Below are 18,859 nucleotides of genomic sequence, written 5' to 3' on the forward strand. Positions count from 1 at the left end.
AGGTGTGGAACTGTGTTATCCGTTAAGTTTTCTGAATAGACAAGGGATAGAACGAGGGGGTGGTGGGCCTGCAACCCAAACCAGGAAACCATAAAACATCCTTGCCTAAAGCCTACATTCAAGACGAAAGGGACATGAAACCATAATATTTTACTTTTACAAGATGGTTGGTTTACATGTCTCTCTCTTTTGGTAATCTCTCCTACTTACTCACTATAAATACCATGCCCCTTCATCCTTAGAGTTTAAACACATAGAGAGCACTATTTAGAGAGAGCACCATGAAGAAGAGACGCGTAATTTTGGTTATGGTATTAAGTTTTAACTCAGTTTCAGTTTCTCTTGTGACCGCTGTTGCCACAAAGGATGAATTCCAATGTGGCTGGTGCATTGCCAACGCGAACCAGAACCCCAAGGATCTGCTCAAACTTATCGACGAAAGCTGCAGTACTCGGGGCATCAACTGCGACAGGCTGATCACTTGATGCACCCAATACCGCAACCTCACCCTCACTGTAGTCAATGAGTACTTCCTCAGAATGATCTATATAAACCTCCTCAAAGCTAGTTGTGGCTTTGGTAACGCAACCCATATGGTTTTTGACGATCCCAGTATGATTTATGTCTTTCTTCTTTCTATTTGAATTAGTTATGATTCGTTTTCCCATGCTTGCATAACTTTGTCTATTGTAAAGGCTACAAGTCATGCAAGCTCCACCGGGCATGCCCATTGTGAAACGGGAGTTGGATTACAAGGACATGGTAAGTTTCACTTTGCTTTTTTTTTTTTTTTTGAAGATTTTAGAATCTCCTCAATTTTTGCATTTTTCAATTTGTGCAGGCGTCGAACTGTGGGGACCTAAGGAGTTAAGCTTCTTTTTTCTTTTAGTTATAAACAATTATGTAATACTTGTCTCGGAACATACATAGATTTGCTCATTCTCACTTATTTAATTTTGGAATTGGGCTTTTATTGTATTTAGTTTGTGCTTTCAGTGCTTTCATAGGGCCACTGTTACAAATGTTATATGTCTCTCAAGATTGAGGGACTAGTGATCTTTTGTGCTATTTTATTTCCTTATCCTAACGTACACATTATCACGCTTGATTTTGTTGTCTTGGATTATATAACATCTTCATTTTGCATTCCTCTAATATGCCCTTATGGTATTTCTTCTTATGCATTACTACTACATTATTCACATTCAATTTTCCTTTCATGATTGGATGGTATTGAGTAATGCCTTCGTGAACATAATTTTGCAAGTGTAAGACTTGATATGCACACACCATATAAAATGAATTAGAAGCTCGATTCAGCCTGACTTTAGCCTCTCAAATCTGTATCAACCCTTGCATAACTGAACTTTAAACAAATTATTACTGCATCTCCATTTACTCATTTCAATTAGGCATTTATCTCTCGTACCTAACTCCCCTCTCTCTTTGTGAGATGACACTTTATTTTTTAGTATCTTGTTCTATTTATGGAATGATGTCGTGCGGGCGCTGTTTGTAACACTTTGCAAAATATCTCAATGGCAATTATAACCGCAACACGTATTGAACCCTTCTGAATTCCTTAGTTGCCAAAAAGAGATTATACTCCTATGGGGAGTAGAATGTGCATTTACTCCCCCGGATAAAAGCCTCCCAAGAATTAATTTTAGGACCCCACAATTTGGAGATTCCCATAGATTAACTTCAATAAGTAAGAAAAATATCCTAATTGGTAGTTGAAAAGAAATAATGTCCCCGATTGAATAGAGATCATCTAATTCTCAGATTGTGGTGAGATCTAAGTGTTAGACAACTTAGATCATTTTTTCTTTTGAGAATAATCAATAAGTGGTTCCTAAAGTTTGATATTGAAAGAGTACTTCAATGTAAGTCTCATGATTGAAGCACTACAAATAATCTATGCTATCGATGGATCCCACAATTTTGCTACGCAGTAGTCAATGTGATGACCATGACGAAGCACCCAAAAACTCCTATGGTCAGGTGTACCCCTTTTTGGTGTTGCGGAGCAGTGTTATTCGTTAAGTTTCTAAATAGACAGGGAATAGAGCGAGGGGGTGGTGGGCCCACAACCCAAACCGTAAAATATCCTTGTCCAAAGCCCACCAAGATGAAAGGGACTAGAAACCATATTTTTCTACTTTTACATGATGGGTTGGTTTACATATCTCTCTCTTGTGGTAATCTTAACTTCTTACTCACTATAAATACCATGCCCCTTCGTCCGTAGACCTTAAGCACACAAAGAGAGCACTATTAAGAGAGAGTACCATGAAGAAGAGTTTGGTAATTTTGGTTTTGGTGTTAAGTTTCATCTCAGTTTCAGTTTCTCCTATGACCACCACTATCACAAAGGATGAATTCCAATGCGACTGGTGCATTGCCAGCCAGAACCAGAACCCCAAGCAGCTACTCAAACTTATCTACGAAAGCTGCAATACCCGACGCGTCTATTGTGATGGGCTTAACAATAAATGCACCCAATACTGCAACCTCACCCTCACCGCTTCATTCGTCATCAATGAGTACTTTCTCAGAATGATCAATATAAACCTCCCCAAATCTAGCTATGGCTTTGGTTGCGCAACTCAGATGGTTTTGGACAATCCCCGTGTTATCTCTCTCTTTCTTCTCAATGAGTACTTCCTTAGAATAATCAATATAAGCCTCCCCAAAGCTAGCTGTGACTTTGGTAACATAACCCATATCGCAACCCAGATGGTTTTCAACAATTCTAGTATTATCTCTCTCTCTTTCTTCTTTTTATTTTTATTATTTATGATTCTTTTTTCTGTGCTTACATAACTTTGTCTATTGTAAAGGCTACATGTTGTGCAAGCTCGACCGCGCATACAGATCGTGAAACTGGTGTTGGAATACAAGAGCATAGTAAGTTTCACTTTGCTTTTCTGTTTTTTTTTTTTTTTTTAAGTCTTGAAGTGTCACAACCCCGCCCCTTACCCCCTACTGTACTTGCCTGAGGGCAACAGGGTGCGGGACCGTGACCAAAGATAAGGAATGCTACTCAGGTGGGAGTGCGATCAATGCTTTAAGAAGAAGAAATCAAAGCAAACCACAAAAGAAAAACAAAACTGACACAACCCCGTCCCTACCGTCCTACTGTACTAGCCGGAGGGCGTTACATCATCAATGGATGACTCATTGCATAGTGCCATACACACATATTGGGGGGGGGGGGCGACCCTTCCATGTGACAAACATCCTAACTCCCTTCCTATCATCAGAAGTCAGGGAAGGATCTTAACTGCTGGCACAATTTTCTTATCATATCACATTACAGTACCAACGGATGACCCGTTGCATAGTACCTCATATCACATTCTTATCATATCATATTGCATTACCAATGGATGACCCATTGCATAGTGCTTCATACATTTCTTATCATATCATCTTACACTACCAATAGATGACTCAGTGCTTCACACATTTCTCATCATATCATCTTACAGTACCAATGGATGACCCATTGCATAGTGCTTCACACATTTCTTATCATATCATCTTACGCTACAAATGGATGACTTATTACGTAGTGCTTTACATATTTCTTATCATATCATCTTACACTACCAATGGATGACCCATTACATAGTGCCTTATACACATCATTTCATCACAGAGCTTGCTCTCATATCATACTTGTTCTCATATCATACTAGAGCATGTACATATCATACCAGAGCTTGCTCTCATATCATACTTGTTCTCATATCATACTAGAGCCTGTACATATCATACCAGAGCATGTGCATATCATATCATAACATAATATGTCTTACTACATCCATCCATATCATTACAAAGCATACTTCATTTCATAACATAGCATAGTTTCATTTCATAACAGAATGTCTCATTATCATGTACACATATCATAACAAAGCATGTCATACTACATGCACTTATATCATAATTGATCATGTCTTACTACATGCATTCATATCATAACAGAGCATATCTCATTATCATGTATTCATACCATAACTAAGGATGTCTTACTACATGCATTCTTATCATAGCAAAGCAGATCTCATTATCATGCATTCATATACTACATGCATTCATATTATAACAAAGTATATCTCGTTATCATGCATTCATATCATAACAGAGCATATCCCATTATCATGAATTCATTTCACATTAGCAATAAATTAACATGCATACATATCATAACAGATACAGGTACATATGAAATATCAATATGTCCAAAGCATGTTATGTATATAATCATATCATCAGGCTCATTAGCTCAAAGACATCTTCATGTCATTTTTCAGGTTTTTTACAATAAATACAATCCACTTATAATGGCATATCATGAGATAAAAATATCATTTGTACCTGAGACTACTTTTATAACAATCTAGGCTCATGAAAACACAACTTTCATGAATGGGGTGACCCCTAATTTTGGCTTAAAACTTATCAAACTGTTTCATATACTTTGAGTAAAGTTCATGTTTTCACAGCAGAAATTCCAGTGTGACATTCTCATAGAATGATGGGCATAACTTTCAAATCACGGAGAATTTTATCATAGTTCTAGAGCCATTTCTAAAATAGACTCATTTATCTTTCATTTAGAACTAGTTTGACCCCATTCTAACATATTTTGGTCAGTAAACAGTTTCATACAAAAACACATAAAGTTTCTGAAAATTCATTTCACAATCCTAGCATGCCTCAGAAAATGACTCATAACTTTCAAACCAAAAGAGATATTGACAAGATGTCATTTCCATCTTAAAATATATTCAAATGGATAATTTCCACAAAATTTCAAGATCAATAGAGAAGTTTTCAATAATCAATCACATATTTTGGTCAGTGAACAATTCCACACAAAAAAACATAACAATTCTGGAAATTCATTTCACAATTCTGGCATACTTCAAAAAATGACTAATAACTTTCAAACCAAAGAGATATTAACAAGAGGTCATTCCCATCTTATAACAGAGTCACAGGGGTACTTTTTCACAAAATTTTATGATCAACAGATATGTCTTCGATACTCAAACTATCACACAAAGAGGAGTCACAATTCTGAAAAACATGGCATATTTTAGCAAGATTTCAATAGCAAAGGTCCACACCCATATTCACAATCACATCCACATTCATGTATGAATTTCATACTTGATAAACTAAGCAAACACGCATCAAATAAAAGCATGGAAACTAGATCTACTTACAAGCACTAATAGAGATTCCAAGGTTCCCAACACAAGTTCCCTTCAAAAGGCCAAGCTCCAAGGATGGGTTCAAGCTTAAGGCTTAAGGCTAAGAGGGAGGACGTAGGTGAGAGAGAGCAAACCCCATGGAGGGGTGTGAAGGGGGGTATATATATGAACAAAAAGTGGGGGTGGAAGCATACAAATGACAAGTGGCACACATGAGGCATGTATGAGGAGAGAGAGTGAACAAGCATAGGAGACATTATCATGGGTTGGAAGCATGCAATTGACAAGTGCCACATATGCATGGAGAAAGAGAGAAGCAAGCATGTGAGAGAGAGAGAGAATAAACACCCATGGACCATCACTCGTGCCCTAAGCCGTCGTGCACGCACTACACATACCCCTGGGTGTGTCCCACCCTCAAGCTGCTGAGTGCTCCATCCCACTGAATGCTCCTCTCTAGCACAAGGCCCTCAAGCCGCCGAGTGCTCCATCTAGCCGAATGCTCCTCTTTGGCACAAGGTCAGCTGCTGAACAAACACTTCATGCATCTAACAGCGCAGGCCGTCGTGCGTGCCTCTTCACTCACACGTTCCATACAGTCGCGCATGCACTTCTGCAGGCGCCGCCCTCTAGCACCGTCATCTCATCGGCGCACTACAAAAACGACCGAAAAGTCCTGGTCCTTACATGAAGATTTTAGAATCTCACCAATTCTGCATTTTTCAATCTATGCAGGAGTCGAGCTGTGGGGACCTAAGGAGTAAAGCTTCTTTTTTTTTTGTTTTTTCTTTTAGTTATAAACAATTATGTAATAATTGTCCCGGAACATACACAGACTTGCTTATGTACTTTCTCGCTTCTTTACTTTCGGTACTTTCCGTGCTTTCATAGGCCCACTGTTACAAATGTTTTGTGTCCCTCAAGATTGAAAGACTAGTGATCTTTTGTGCCAGCCTGATTTATTTCCTCATCATAATGTACACATTATCACGCTTGATTTTGTGGTCATGGATTATATAACATCTGCATTATTCTGCATTTCTCTACCATTCCCTTATGGTATTTCTTCTTATGCATTACTACTACATTATCCACAATGGTATTTCTTCTTATGCATTACTACTACATTATTCACATTCAATTTTCCATTCATGATTGGATGGTATTGAGTAATGTCTTCGTGAATATAATTTTGCAAGTGTAAGACTTGATGTGCGCACACCATATCAAATGAATTAGAAGCTCAATTCAGGCTGACTTTAGCCTCTTCAATCTATGTCAACCCCTGCATAACTGAGCTACAAACAAACTGCTACTGCATCTTCATTTACTCGTTCCAATTAGGCATTTATCTCTCGTACCAAATTCCCCTCTTTCTTTGTGAAATGGTACTGTATTCTTTAATGTCGTGTTTTATTTATGGAATAATTTCATGCAGGCGCAGTTTGTAATGCTTTACGAAATATCTTAATGGCAATGATAACCACAACATGCGTCGAACTCTTCTAAATTCCCTAGTTGTCAAAAAGAGATTATACTCCTGTGAGGAGTAGAATGTGCATTTACTCCCCCACATAAAAGCCTCCATCGAATTAATATTAGGACCCCACAATTGGAGATTCCCAAAGATTAACTTCAATAAGTAAGAAAAATATCCTAATTGGCAGTTGAAAAGAAATATTGTCCCCGATTGAATAGAGATCATCTAATTCTCAAATGGTGGCGACATCTAAGTGTTAGACAACTTAGATGTTTAATTTTTTTGATAATAATCATTAAGTGGTTCCTAAAGTTTGATATTGAAAGAGTCCTTCCATGTAAACCTCATGACTAAAGGACTAGTATGTTCCCAAGGGATCCCACGATTTCGCTATGCAGTAATCAATGTGATGACCATAACGATGTACCCAAAAGCTCATATGGTCAAGTGTACCCTGAGCAGCGAAAGGGCTTCCCAGAGGAATCCCTTAAACAGTTTTCGGATCTCTCAAATTCAAAGTAGTGATGGGGCAGCACCACTTTCTTCGTATGGTAGCGATTGTGTAACATGTTTCAATGGTTTCGTGGAAGATGAAGTGGTTAGGGAGCTGCAACCTTGCCACCATACCTTCCATAAAGACTGCATTGATCAATGGCTGGCAATAGAAAGTTGTTACCCAATTTGCCAAAGGTGTCTCTTGGTTCGAGTTTTGAAACTCGGGTGATTCTGCACGGGCTTGAAAACGTTCCATATCGAACACAATTGCAAATGGCATGTATTCAATGTAAAATTCCTTATTCATCTCTCTCACACAAAAATACTTATCTTTTCTTCAAAATATTTATCTCTACTTCAAATAAACACAAAATTTTAAGTACAAGACCGGATTGGTAAGAAACAAGAAGTATTATATAGTTTGGACAAGGCGTGTCCTAAACTCAATAGGACTTCGTATGTTGTATACAGGGATGGGCCCTACTTTTTAAATGCCTATTTCATTTACCCTTTTAGTTATAATTTTAAAAAGCGGACTGCTCAGCTCTTAGGCAGTCTAGAAAGCCTGGGCGCATCGTCCAGGCTTACGCGGCTAAACTAGGCGGATATCCCTGGGTGTTCACCAAGGTGCCTGCAAACCCGCTTAGGCGTCTACTTAAACCCGCCCAGGGCCTACACTGTGCCCAGGGGCGGAAATGCAACTCCTAGAGGGTAATTTTTTGTCATTTTCTTAATACTAAAAGGGAAAAATTATGGGTTTTAGGTTCATTTGAAACCTTTAGAGAAAAAAAACCCAAAAAAAATAATGAATAAATAAAATAAATCATCTAGGTTGCCCAGGTTCTGGGCGCCCGTTTAGGCGTTGGGCGGCCTGAACCCCCCGACTGCCTAGGTGCCGCTTAGCACTTTTTGAAACACTGCCTTTAGCACTCTTTCTTCATCGTCTATTGCAGCAAAAGAGAAGAAATTTATGCTCGTTCTTTGTACCTAATTTGAAGGATGTGGGAATTTATTGGGATCTGTTTTAGCAACAAATTCGTAGGCATGCACATTCTTTTTCTTGCCATACTCCTCTTTATCATCTTGAATGTCTCTGCCTGCAGTCTATGTGCACGGTGGAGAGAGCACGAAAACCAACTTATACTGCAGTTGGAAAGAAATCAGGGGTGACATTGAAAACCAGCAAGAGCAGCGGAAGGGCCTCCCAAAGGAAACTCTAACCGGTTTTCTGATCCCTCGAATTCAAAGTAGTGATGAGGTAGCACCACATTCTTCGTATGGTAGCGACTGTGTTATATGTTTCAATGGTTTCATCGAAGATGAAGTGGTTAAGGAGCGATAACCTTGCCACCATACCTTCCATAAAGACTGCATTGATCAATGACTGGCGATAGAAAGCCATTGACCAATTTGCCAAAGGTGCCTCTTGCCTTGAGTTTCGAAACTCTGGTGATTCTACTCCTGCACGAGAACGTCCCATATCAGAAAAAATTGCAGGTGGCATGTCTCCAATGTTTTACATTTTTTAGGTTGACTTGGACATGAAAGAGACATAGGACCCTTTCGAGTACCCACCCAAGTCCATGTTATGTCATATTGTTGTTGGCATTATAATTTTTCCTTTTTCTATTTTAGTTTCTTGTTCACGTTCCAGAAGATATAGCTTTTCCCACGTTCTTTCTACATTGATGAATTGTAATGAGGTTCTTAGCTCTATAGTTTTCCTCTTCTTGATGTTGATGTTTGAACTTTGAATAAATGAATGAATTATTACTATTTGGTTATTCTCCTCTTGAATGAGTAATTGTATGATAGATCCTTTTTAGTGTTCAAAACTTGTAGAGTTGGCTTTGTTCATAATGATTTATGGATATTTCTTTGTGTTTCCTTTTTTTCATGGAACTTCAGGATGCAAGCAAAATTCACAATTTGAATATAAGTTTGTTTTCTCTTCTTCTTTTTTCTTTTTCTTTTTTTTTGACACTAAAGAAATCATGGATAATGTGGAACAAGAAAGTGAGTCTGCAGCCTTTCTGTCCAAAAAAATAAAATATCTATGTATTTAAATATAATTTAATATATTTTTATAAATTGAGAAATAAGGGACCCTGACCCTGACCTAACCGGACTTGGACCTTGATCCAGACCTGAATTGTGTTCGGGTCCAAGATTTGGACCTAGACCCAAATCGGGTCTAGCCGTCAAGTCCTGAGTCAGGTCCGGGTCTATTGCCATCGCTATCCAAAGTGAAAAAAATGGGCGTCGTTGTTGTTTGGGTCGTTCTCGAACCCAATAAAAACCGAGATATAAAGAAAGATGGGAAGAGAAGAAACCAAGTATGGAAAATATTTGGCTCGCCAACTCAGAGTCAATTGAGTAACTTAGACTCACCACCCCTGACGAATTCGCGTATTGCTAGGTTGGGAGTTGATGATCTTAAAAAAATTAAAATTAAAAATAAAAATAAAAATTCCAAAAAATTTCTAATATGTGATTTTATATTTTCTTTCACTTTGACAAATATTGATAAGTGTTTTGGCCACAATGCTTATTTTTACAATTTTTCTTTCTTTTTTGGATTATTTATAAAATACTTGCATCACAATTTGATTTTTATCAAAATCCATTTTTTTTCATTACCTTTTTAACCTCATTTAAATGTATCTTGTTTATTTTACTTCAAACACTTTTTTTTTCTTATTTTTGGATTTATTTTTTATATAATTATTTTTTAAATACTTTTGGCTTGGTTGAACTCTTCCCAACTTGGATAGACTAATTTGGATTTGGCCTATGTTACCCGGCTCAGCCATGAGCCGAGTCCCATCCCCTAGTGGTGGCTTTATTCATTGGAAGAAACCCATGAACGAGTAAAAGCTGATACAACAATGAAAAAGGTTTCTTGTGGTTTATTTAATGAAAAACGTTTATATAAGGTTGAAACTATAGAATGTAAAATTAAAATTTTACCTCAAAAGAATGTGAAGTGGAACAGCTTCCGACAAAATATTTCGGGCTGCCTTTCTTTAATGGCAGTGCACCTAGATCTTTTTGGGATCCCCTCTTTCAGAGGGCTCATGTGAAATTGGAGGGCTGGAAGGCTCATTATTTGTATTTTGAGGCATAACGAATTTTATTAATGCTAATATGTCTAACATTCTTAGTTATTATTTATCTCTCTTTCAGGCATGAAAGACAGTTATTGTTAAAATCGAAGCCTTAATGTGCAATTTATGTGGAGTGAATCTCAGAACAAGAAGACATTCCACTTGGTTAAATGGGATTCTAATTGCCAACCAACAGGTGTCGGAGGTTTGGGTATCTGTCGACTCAAGGCAATCAATGACTCGTTGCTGACTAAGTGGTGATGGAGTCTGTCTGTGCATAGTGATCAGCTCTGGGCTAAGGTGACGCTTAGTCAATATAGAAAAGATCCAGATGGTCCATACGTTAAGAGATGCCCCACATATGTGAATCTCTCGATGGTCTAGTGTGGTATCCATGGTAGGCCTCTCTTTTGGCTTATACCAGGATGTTTGTAGGTGATGGACGATTGAGAAGGTTTTGGCATGCAACGTGGATTAGAGACTACCCTCTCAAACTTCTCTACCTAGAATTATTCAAAAAGGCCACCCAAAAAAGGGCTATGGTTGCTGACTTGATTTCCATTGTAGACGGTAAACCAGTTTGAAATGTTGCCCTTTTCATCAGAAGGGTGGATCATTTGATTGAGTTTCAATTCACGACCCTGTTGGAATCTTTGTATAGCTTATGTTCTACCCTTGGAAGCAAGACAGGTTCATCTGGAGCCCTTGAGCAAAATGGTCGATTCTCCACTAAATCCCTTTATGACAAGATCTGGAGGGATAGGTACTTCGAAAATAAAAAACATATTGCCATGTTCTGGAATTGCAAGGCACCTCTTCAGGTAAAATCTTTCCTTTGGCTCGTTGCTTACAGAAGACTACTCACTGTGGATCAACTTCGAAGACAAGGCATGATTATCACCAATGTATGCATGTTTTGTAAGGACGATGAGGAGACGATTGATCATATCTTCCTTAGGTGCAATATGCCGTAGCGCTTTGGGATTGGATTGTGGCTGACTGGCATGGCCCATGGTCTCAGGATGCCTATACTTTTATTCAACTAGTATGGAGTCCTCCTTTTGCTTCCCTAGGCTTGAACATCTGGAGGATCACGATTGCTGCTTCCTTTTAAACTCAGTGGAAAAAGAGAAAACCTGAGAACTTTTGAGGGTTCATTCTGACTTTACGCTCTGTTATACATCACACTGCTATAATGTGGGTGCATGCGTCCTTTCCTCTCATGGCTGTACCCAACCTCCTCCTCTTTTCATGCTTCAAAGACCTTCTCTATCTAAGAATGCGTCGTCCAATGATTCATCGATTCTGGACTAAGCCACCGGAAGGATGGTTCAAGTTGAATTTCGACGACAATGTAAGGGTGCTCAGTCTGGGTTTGGTGGGTTACTTCATGATCGTAATGGTGCCCTTATTAGGTCTTTCTCTAGCAGTCTCCATCCATGTGAGATTAATGAAACTGAGCTCTTGGTCGTTAAGATGAGTGTCTCTCGACTAGCCCACTCTCAAAGGAAGATTATTATTGAAGGAGATTTAGCTAATGTTATTTCGTGGTGTATCCCGCCTTCCCTCATTCCATGGAGGCTTAGTGTGGTCATAAGCAAAATCCTTTTTATGCTTGGGGACCGTGACCGTTCGTTTGTCCATATTCATCGAGGTGCTGATTTGGAAGCAGATCCCTTGACAAAACAGGCTACTACCCTTCAGTTCTGGGTTTTGGTGACTTTCTTAATTTTCTTTTTCTTTCTGGTTCCGGGCCCTTTCTCTCCCTTACTTTTTCGTTTTCTTTTTTTCCTTTTTTTCTTTTTCCCTTTTCTCTGTCTATAACTTTCATTATCTTAATGAATATCGCTCTTTATTCAAATAATAATAATTGTACCTCAAAAACCCATCATAAAAAGTTGTTTGGATGCTGGAAAACCCTCTAATTGATCATCTCGACATCAACATATATAAATATGAAAAGAAAAAAAGATTTCAAATCCACAAAATAGTGTATCTTGCAACACGTTTTCTGGACTGTCCCTTTTCAAGATTTTCATGTTTTTATAAATCTACTTTATTTGAATATTGTTTAGAGTTTAAAATTGAGAAAATACCTCCATATCCTTTTTTTTCAGATTTCATTTCACAATAGACCCAAGGCTTTAAAATATATTTTGGGGCATAAAAATTGTAGATTTTATTTCTTCTAACTCCCTGAGCTAATTTAAACATGTTTTTTCAAGCCAAACAAATCTAAAAACACATGTCTTTTCTAAAAGTCATCCTCCCTTTCTAAACCTCTCTTCCTTCATGTTTTCTCTCTCTTCATCTGTCAAACCTATGTTTTCTCTCTCCCCATTTGCCAAACCCTCTCTGTATTTCCCATTTTCTCTCCTCGTCTCTCTCTTCACGTGCTCCCCCGACTCTTCTCTCTCCTCGTGATAGATAAACAAATTGCAGAACCCAACCAATGATCAATTTGATAGATAAATTGCATACCCAATTTGACTGTCAACCCATCTGAAAGGGCAGATGATGTATTTTGGGGACCTTTTAAAGCTCAGAGAATGTCTTTTGAGAACCATATCTATACGGATTACTAAAATCCATTGAAGCTTTATGCTTCATCTCTGCTCTCCATATAATTTAAAATATTTATGTTGCAGAGAAAGAGTTGGATGTGAAGAGAGAGTGTGAGACAGGGAGAGAGAGAGAATGGGAAATATGGAAAGAGAGAGAGGACAAAGAGAGAAAAATAAGGGGAAATATAAGGGGAGAGAGAGAGGGCGGTTGGGAGATGGAGAGAGAGAAAGATCGGGAAGATGGCACAAGAAGAGAGAGAGAATGAGAGACCGGGGGAGAGAAAAAAATGGGGAATATCGAAAGCCAGAGAGGACTAAAAGAGAAAAAATAGTGGAATACGAAAAGAGAGAGAGGAGTGGGAGAGAAAAAATAGGGGAATACGGAGAGGGAGCGGTTTGGGAGATGGGGAGAGAGATAAAGGTTTAGAAAAAAATGTGTATTTTTTAAGTTTGACAAGAGGAGAGAGAATGTGAGAGATGCTGGAAGAGATAAAGAGAGAAGTTTGAGGTATACAAATGAAGAGAGAGAAATGATTGGGATTAGAAAGAGTATGTCTTTCTCACATTTGTTTAGGTTAAAAAATAGGTTTAAAGTAACCAAGGGGTTAGAAGATATCTTTTGAAGCTTTGAGTTTATCATGAAATCTAAAAAAAACTTCTAAAATTTTATAATTAGAGATAAAAATTTATTCTCAAGTCATTCTAAGAAATTTTTATATCAAAATTATATTTATGATAAAATTTAGTGGTGCGTCTTAATTGGATTGTTTAAGGTTGCAGTTTACGCAAACCACACCCTTTATTAATTCCAACAAACAAAAAAACAAATAGTTGCTTGTCGTTTACCTTATCTAAACTGTTATTTTTATCTTCTAAATAACATGACATAGACTTGACGATTTTACGGTTTAAATTTTCGATAGACGCATATGATATTCAAACAATTATTTATCCTCTAAATAATATTGTATAGTTTAAATTAAGGGAAAATTATAAAAAAAACCCTTGACCCAGCTTTCTTCATAACCTAACCTCAACCAAATTTTTTATAGCAACATTTACGCAAAAAGTTATAGTTTTTAGGACCAAAATGCCCTCTCTCTTTTAACACCGACCACTTAACTTTTTTTATAACACACAAAAAGGTGGTCTTACATAATAAACAAGTTGTTCAACACTAACAAAGAACGGTCCGGCAATAGGCTCATGTTATCTGGCACTGCCAAAGAGCGGTCCGATAACAGGCCCATGCAGTCCGATATTGCCAAAGAGTAGTCCGACAACAGATCCAAAGTGCGGTCCGGCAATGTCAAAGAGCGGTCTGGTACCTTTTTTAGTTTAACGGGTCCAACAATTGGTACGTGGCGATTCGGCAGCCCATGTAGCTTTTGTTATTGTGCATAAGCTGACATGAATGTTAAGCAAAAATTAATTTTCGTCAAAAAATGTGCCTTGTTTACTTGGGGGATATTTGGTTGGAAAGTATATTTTCGGGTAAAAAGTGGGAAACAAAATTTTTACTTGAAGCTAAGTTGCAAAAAAAATCTATTCTTGGGAGTTATTTGTAATTTTTTCTTAAATTAATTTACCGTTTAAATTTGAAATGGGGAATTCCCTTTTTCACAGGAATCTTATTATATATACTACATACAGTATATAAATGTGTCGTTTTCATGTAATGAATTGATACGGGTGGCAACTGGACGGAACCAACAAAATGATATGGAGCCCATACCCAAACCCAAACCTCGAATCAAAATTATAGTCTAGGACCTAGATCCAAACCCAAACCCGATTGAACCCCACTCAAAAATTAAAATGTCTATATATTTGACTATATTTAACTATATTTTACGTATTGGGACCAAAAAACTATTACTAGACATAGACTCGACCAGTTTCAGACTAACATAGTGTTGAGGTCTGAACTGGGACCCGATCCACCAATTCCAATTTTTGGACCCATACCGGGACTCAGATTAGATCTACCCCTTCGATCCCAAGTCGGGTCTAGGTCCGGTCTAGTCGGGTTTGTGTTTGATAATAATTTCCCAGTCCCAATATGTAAAATATATCTAAATATAGTTAAATACATGGATATTTTAAGATTTGGGTCAGGTCAATCCGTGACCACAACTATATTTTTGGGTCCGGGATTGAGTTCATGTTTGGGTCCCATATCATTTTTTCGGCTCGGGCCGGCTGCCACCCCTAATAATTTTTTATATGATGATGACACATTTATATACTGTATGCAGTATATATAATAATATTCCTGAGAATAAGGGAATTCCCCACTCCAAATTTAAGCCGTAAATTACTTAAATCTATACATTATTATTTAGAGGATAATGAATTGTTTGGATATGACATGGGTCTATCCAAAATTTAAGCCGTAAAATCGTCAAAGTCTTTGTCATGTTATTTGGAAGATAAAAAGAACTGTCTAGATAATGTAAACGAGTAATCATATGTTTTTAAAATTAAAAAAAAAGGTGTGGTTTGCAATAAGATTGTAACCTTAAACAATCCAAGCACACGTGTAAATATAATTTTGATATATGAAAAACTTTTACGATGATTTGAGAATCTATTTTCATTTTTAATTATAAAATTTTAAATTTTAAATATTATTTAAATAAAGTAGACCTACAAACACATGAAAATCTTGAAAATGGACGGTCTAGATAATATGTTGCAAGATACACTTTTCAGATTCGCAATCTTTTCTTTTTCTTTTCATATTCATACATCTCGATGTTGTGATAATCAATTAGAGGGTTTCCCAATATTCAAACAACCTTTTATGATAGATTTTTGAGGTGCACCTTTCATATTACATTTTATTTTATTTTTTATTTTTTTGGTAATTTAGTGGGGAAGACAATCCCTATCCATTTTTTCAATAGATTGGGGAGTTACATTTTGAATGTGTTAATTGGGGGTATCCGCAGTACCTCGGTGTAGGGATGCTACCACCATGACCCCCGCCCCTTTCCTATTACATTTCATTGCTGCAACCTTATGTATACTTTTCCATTAATAAATGACAAGAAACCATCTTTTCATTGTTGCATCAGTTTTTACACCATTGGTTTCTTCCAATGAATAAAACGACGACTAGGGGACCGGACTCGGCACATGACCTAGCCAGGTAACGTTGGCCGAATCCAATTACTCCAACCGAGTGGGGAAGAGTTCGGCCAAGCAAAAAAGTATTCAAATAATAAATATACAAAAATAAATCCAAAAAATTGAAAAAATATGTTTGAAGTAAATTAAACAAAGTACATTTAAATTAGGTTAGAAAGTAATTAAAAAATGGATTTTGAAATAAATCAAAGAGTAATGTAGGTATTTTCTAGAGGGCAAGCTTTCTATGCTTCCCTTGGAGCAGAAAATTTCTATACTTCCTTAATATTTTCCACACTTTGTTGCTTCTCTACCCATCTTTCTTTTTATCTCGGCTTTTTATTGGATCAAGATCATCCCAAACAACAAGGATGCCCACTTGGTTCATTTTGGATAGGGGTGGCAATGGACTCGGACCCAACCTGGGACCTGACGGACAGACCTGCCCTGGGTTCGGTTCCAAATCTTGGATCCAAACACTATTTGGGTGGGTCTGGATTTGGGTCTATGTCTGGATCTGGGTCTGGGTCTTGATCCAGGTTCCATATTTCCCAATTCATAAAAATATGTTAAATTATATTTAAACACAGATATTTTAGTTTTTGGACAGAGAGGCCGGAAACTCATTCTTGTCAAAACTCCATAGAAATTGTGTTCCACATTATCCATGCTTTATTTTGTGTCAAAAGAAAAAAATCCATTCCAATCGTGAATTTTGCTTGCATCCTCAAGTGCCAAACACAAAGAAATGTCCACAAATAGAGCATAAATCATTATGAACAAAACCAACTCTACAGGTTTTGAATACTAAAAGGGATCTATTGGCTATTTCTCATTCAAATGGAGAAAAACCAAATAGTAATAATTCATTTATTTAATCAAAGTTCGACATGAAGGAAAGCTCTAGAGTTAAAAACCTCATTACAATTGATCAATGTAGAAATAACGTGGAAAAGCTTATATATTTGAACAAGAAACTAAAATAGAAAAAGGAAAAATTATAACGTCAACAGTAATGTGATATAAGAGTGACTTGGGTTGGTACACGGAAGGGTCGTATGTCTGTTTGATGTCCGAGTCTACCTGAAAAATAGTTAAACATTCAATACATGCCGTCTACCTAAAAAATAGTTAAACATCCAGTACATGACAACTGCAATTGTTTCCCATATGGGATGTTCACCGGCTATTGATCAATGCAGTCCTTATGGAAAATATGGTGGACTCCCATATGGGACGTTTTTGAGCCGGAGCAGAATCACCCAAGTTTCAAAACTCAAGGCAAGAGACACCATTGAAAATTGAGCAATGGCTTTCTATCTTCAGTTATTGATCAATGCAGTCCTTATGGAAAGTATGGTGGAAAGTTGCAGCTCCCTAATTAGTTCATCTTTTATGAAACCCTCATAACATATGAAACAATCGCTACCATACCAAGAAGGTGGTGCTACCACATCACTACTTTGAATTCAAGAGATCGGAAAATTGTTAAAAATTTCCTCTAACCCTTTAGCTGCTCACATTTTCGCAAAAATATTTCTAATAAGAAAAATAACCAAAATACCCTTGCAAGTTGCAAAGACATTTTGGTTAATTGTTCCTATAAAAATAAGTAAAGCCACACCTCATAACTCATCAAAAAAAAATTGCAATTCAAGTATTGGAAAACCTTTAGATCGATCATCTCAGCTTGAGCATTATGGTTATGAAAAGAAAATAGAATTTCTAGATCTAAAAATACTTTACATTGTAACAAATTACCTAGAGTATCAATTTCGCTCTAAAATAAGTGTTCAAAGATCTACAAGATCTATACCATTTTTTTAGTTTCAAATTTTATCATTGTGGTTGAAAATTTATTGTAGAGCCATCATAGAAATTTCGTTGCCGAAGGTGCTTTCTGTATGAGGATTTGAGGTGAAGCTTTATTTTGTTCTCATAAAACACTAGGCCGTATATAAACTTCATCCAATAGTAGGGCTGCAGCCTATCAAAATAAGTAAAGCCTCACCTCATAACTCATGGAAAATTGCAATCCAAGTGATGGAAAACATTTACATCGATCATCTAGGCTTGAAGGCCCAACTCATAATTGGCAAATTTGTAGGTTCAATTCTTGCTGGATGCACGCCAATTGGATCGTTTAATAAGTCTATTGGAATTAGAAATATATCAATAGAATCTCATCATCCATATATAAAAAATTGGTATGACATGATTATGGTTATGAAAAGAAATCAGAATTTCAAGCTCCAAAAATAGTGTATATTGTAGCAAATTATTTAGACCGTTCATTTCACCGTAAAAATAAGTGTTCAAATATCTACAAGATCCATACATTTTTTTATTTTCAAACTTTATTGTCAATTTTGAAAGATCATAGAGATTTTTGTAGTCAAAAATACTTTCGGGACCAAAAATTTGAGGTAAGGCTTTATTTTGTTTTCATGAAGCCTACGCTTTACAGAAATTTCATCTGGGTAGCGCCACAAGTAAAACTTTTCCTTTTAAAAAGAATCACAATTCTTCATTAAAAAAACCCAATAATCTCATTCTCTCCATGTAAGTCAAACATCAAAAACCCAATCATCTCATTCTTTCCATGTAATTCAAAGAGTGAGGTTAGCCCAAGGCCCCGAATATATGATACATAGATTAAAGCCACACCTTAAAACCCTACTTAAAAATGTTATCACCTGTACATGAATACGAATGATGACCTAAATTTCAACCTCTAGTTATAAAATTTAAAGGCCCAAAAATGATACAAAATATAGCTAATCCATGAAGCATGAACACTTAAAAATCCACTTTCCAAGGAATATGTTACAAGATCTACCATTTTTAAGA

The sequence above is a fragment of the Amborella trichopoda genome, chromosome 12, assembly GCF_054954075.1.
Source record: "Amborella trichopoda isolate Santa Cruz 75 chromosome 12, AtrichopodaSantaCruz75HAP2 v2.0, whole genome shotgun sequence".
Classification (NCBI taxonomy): Eukaryota; Viridiplantae; Streptophyta; class Magnoliopsida; order Amborellales; family Amborellaceae; genus Amborella; species Amborella trichopoda.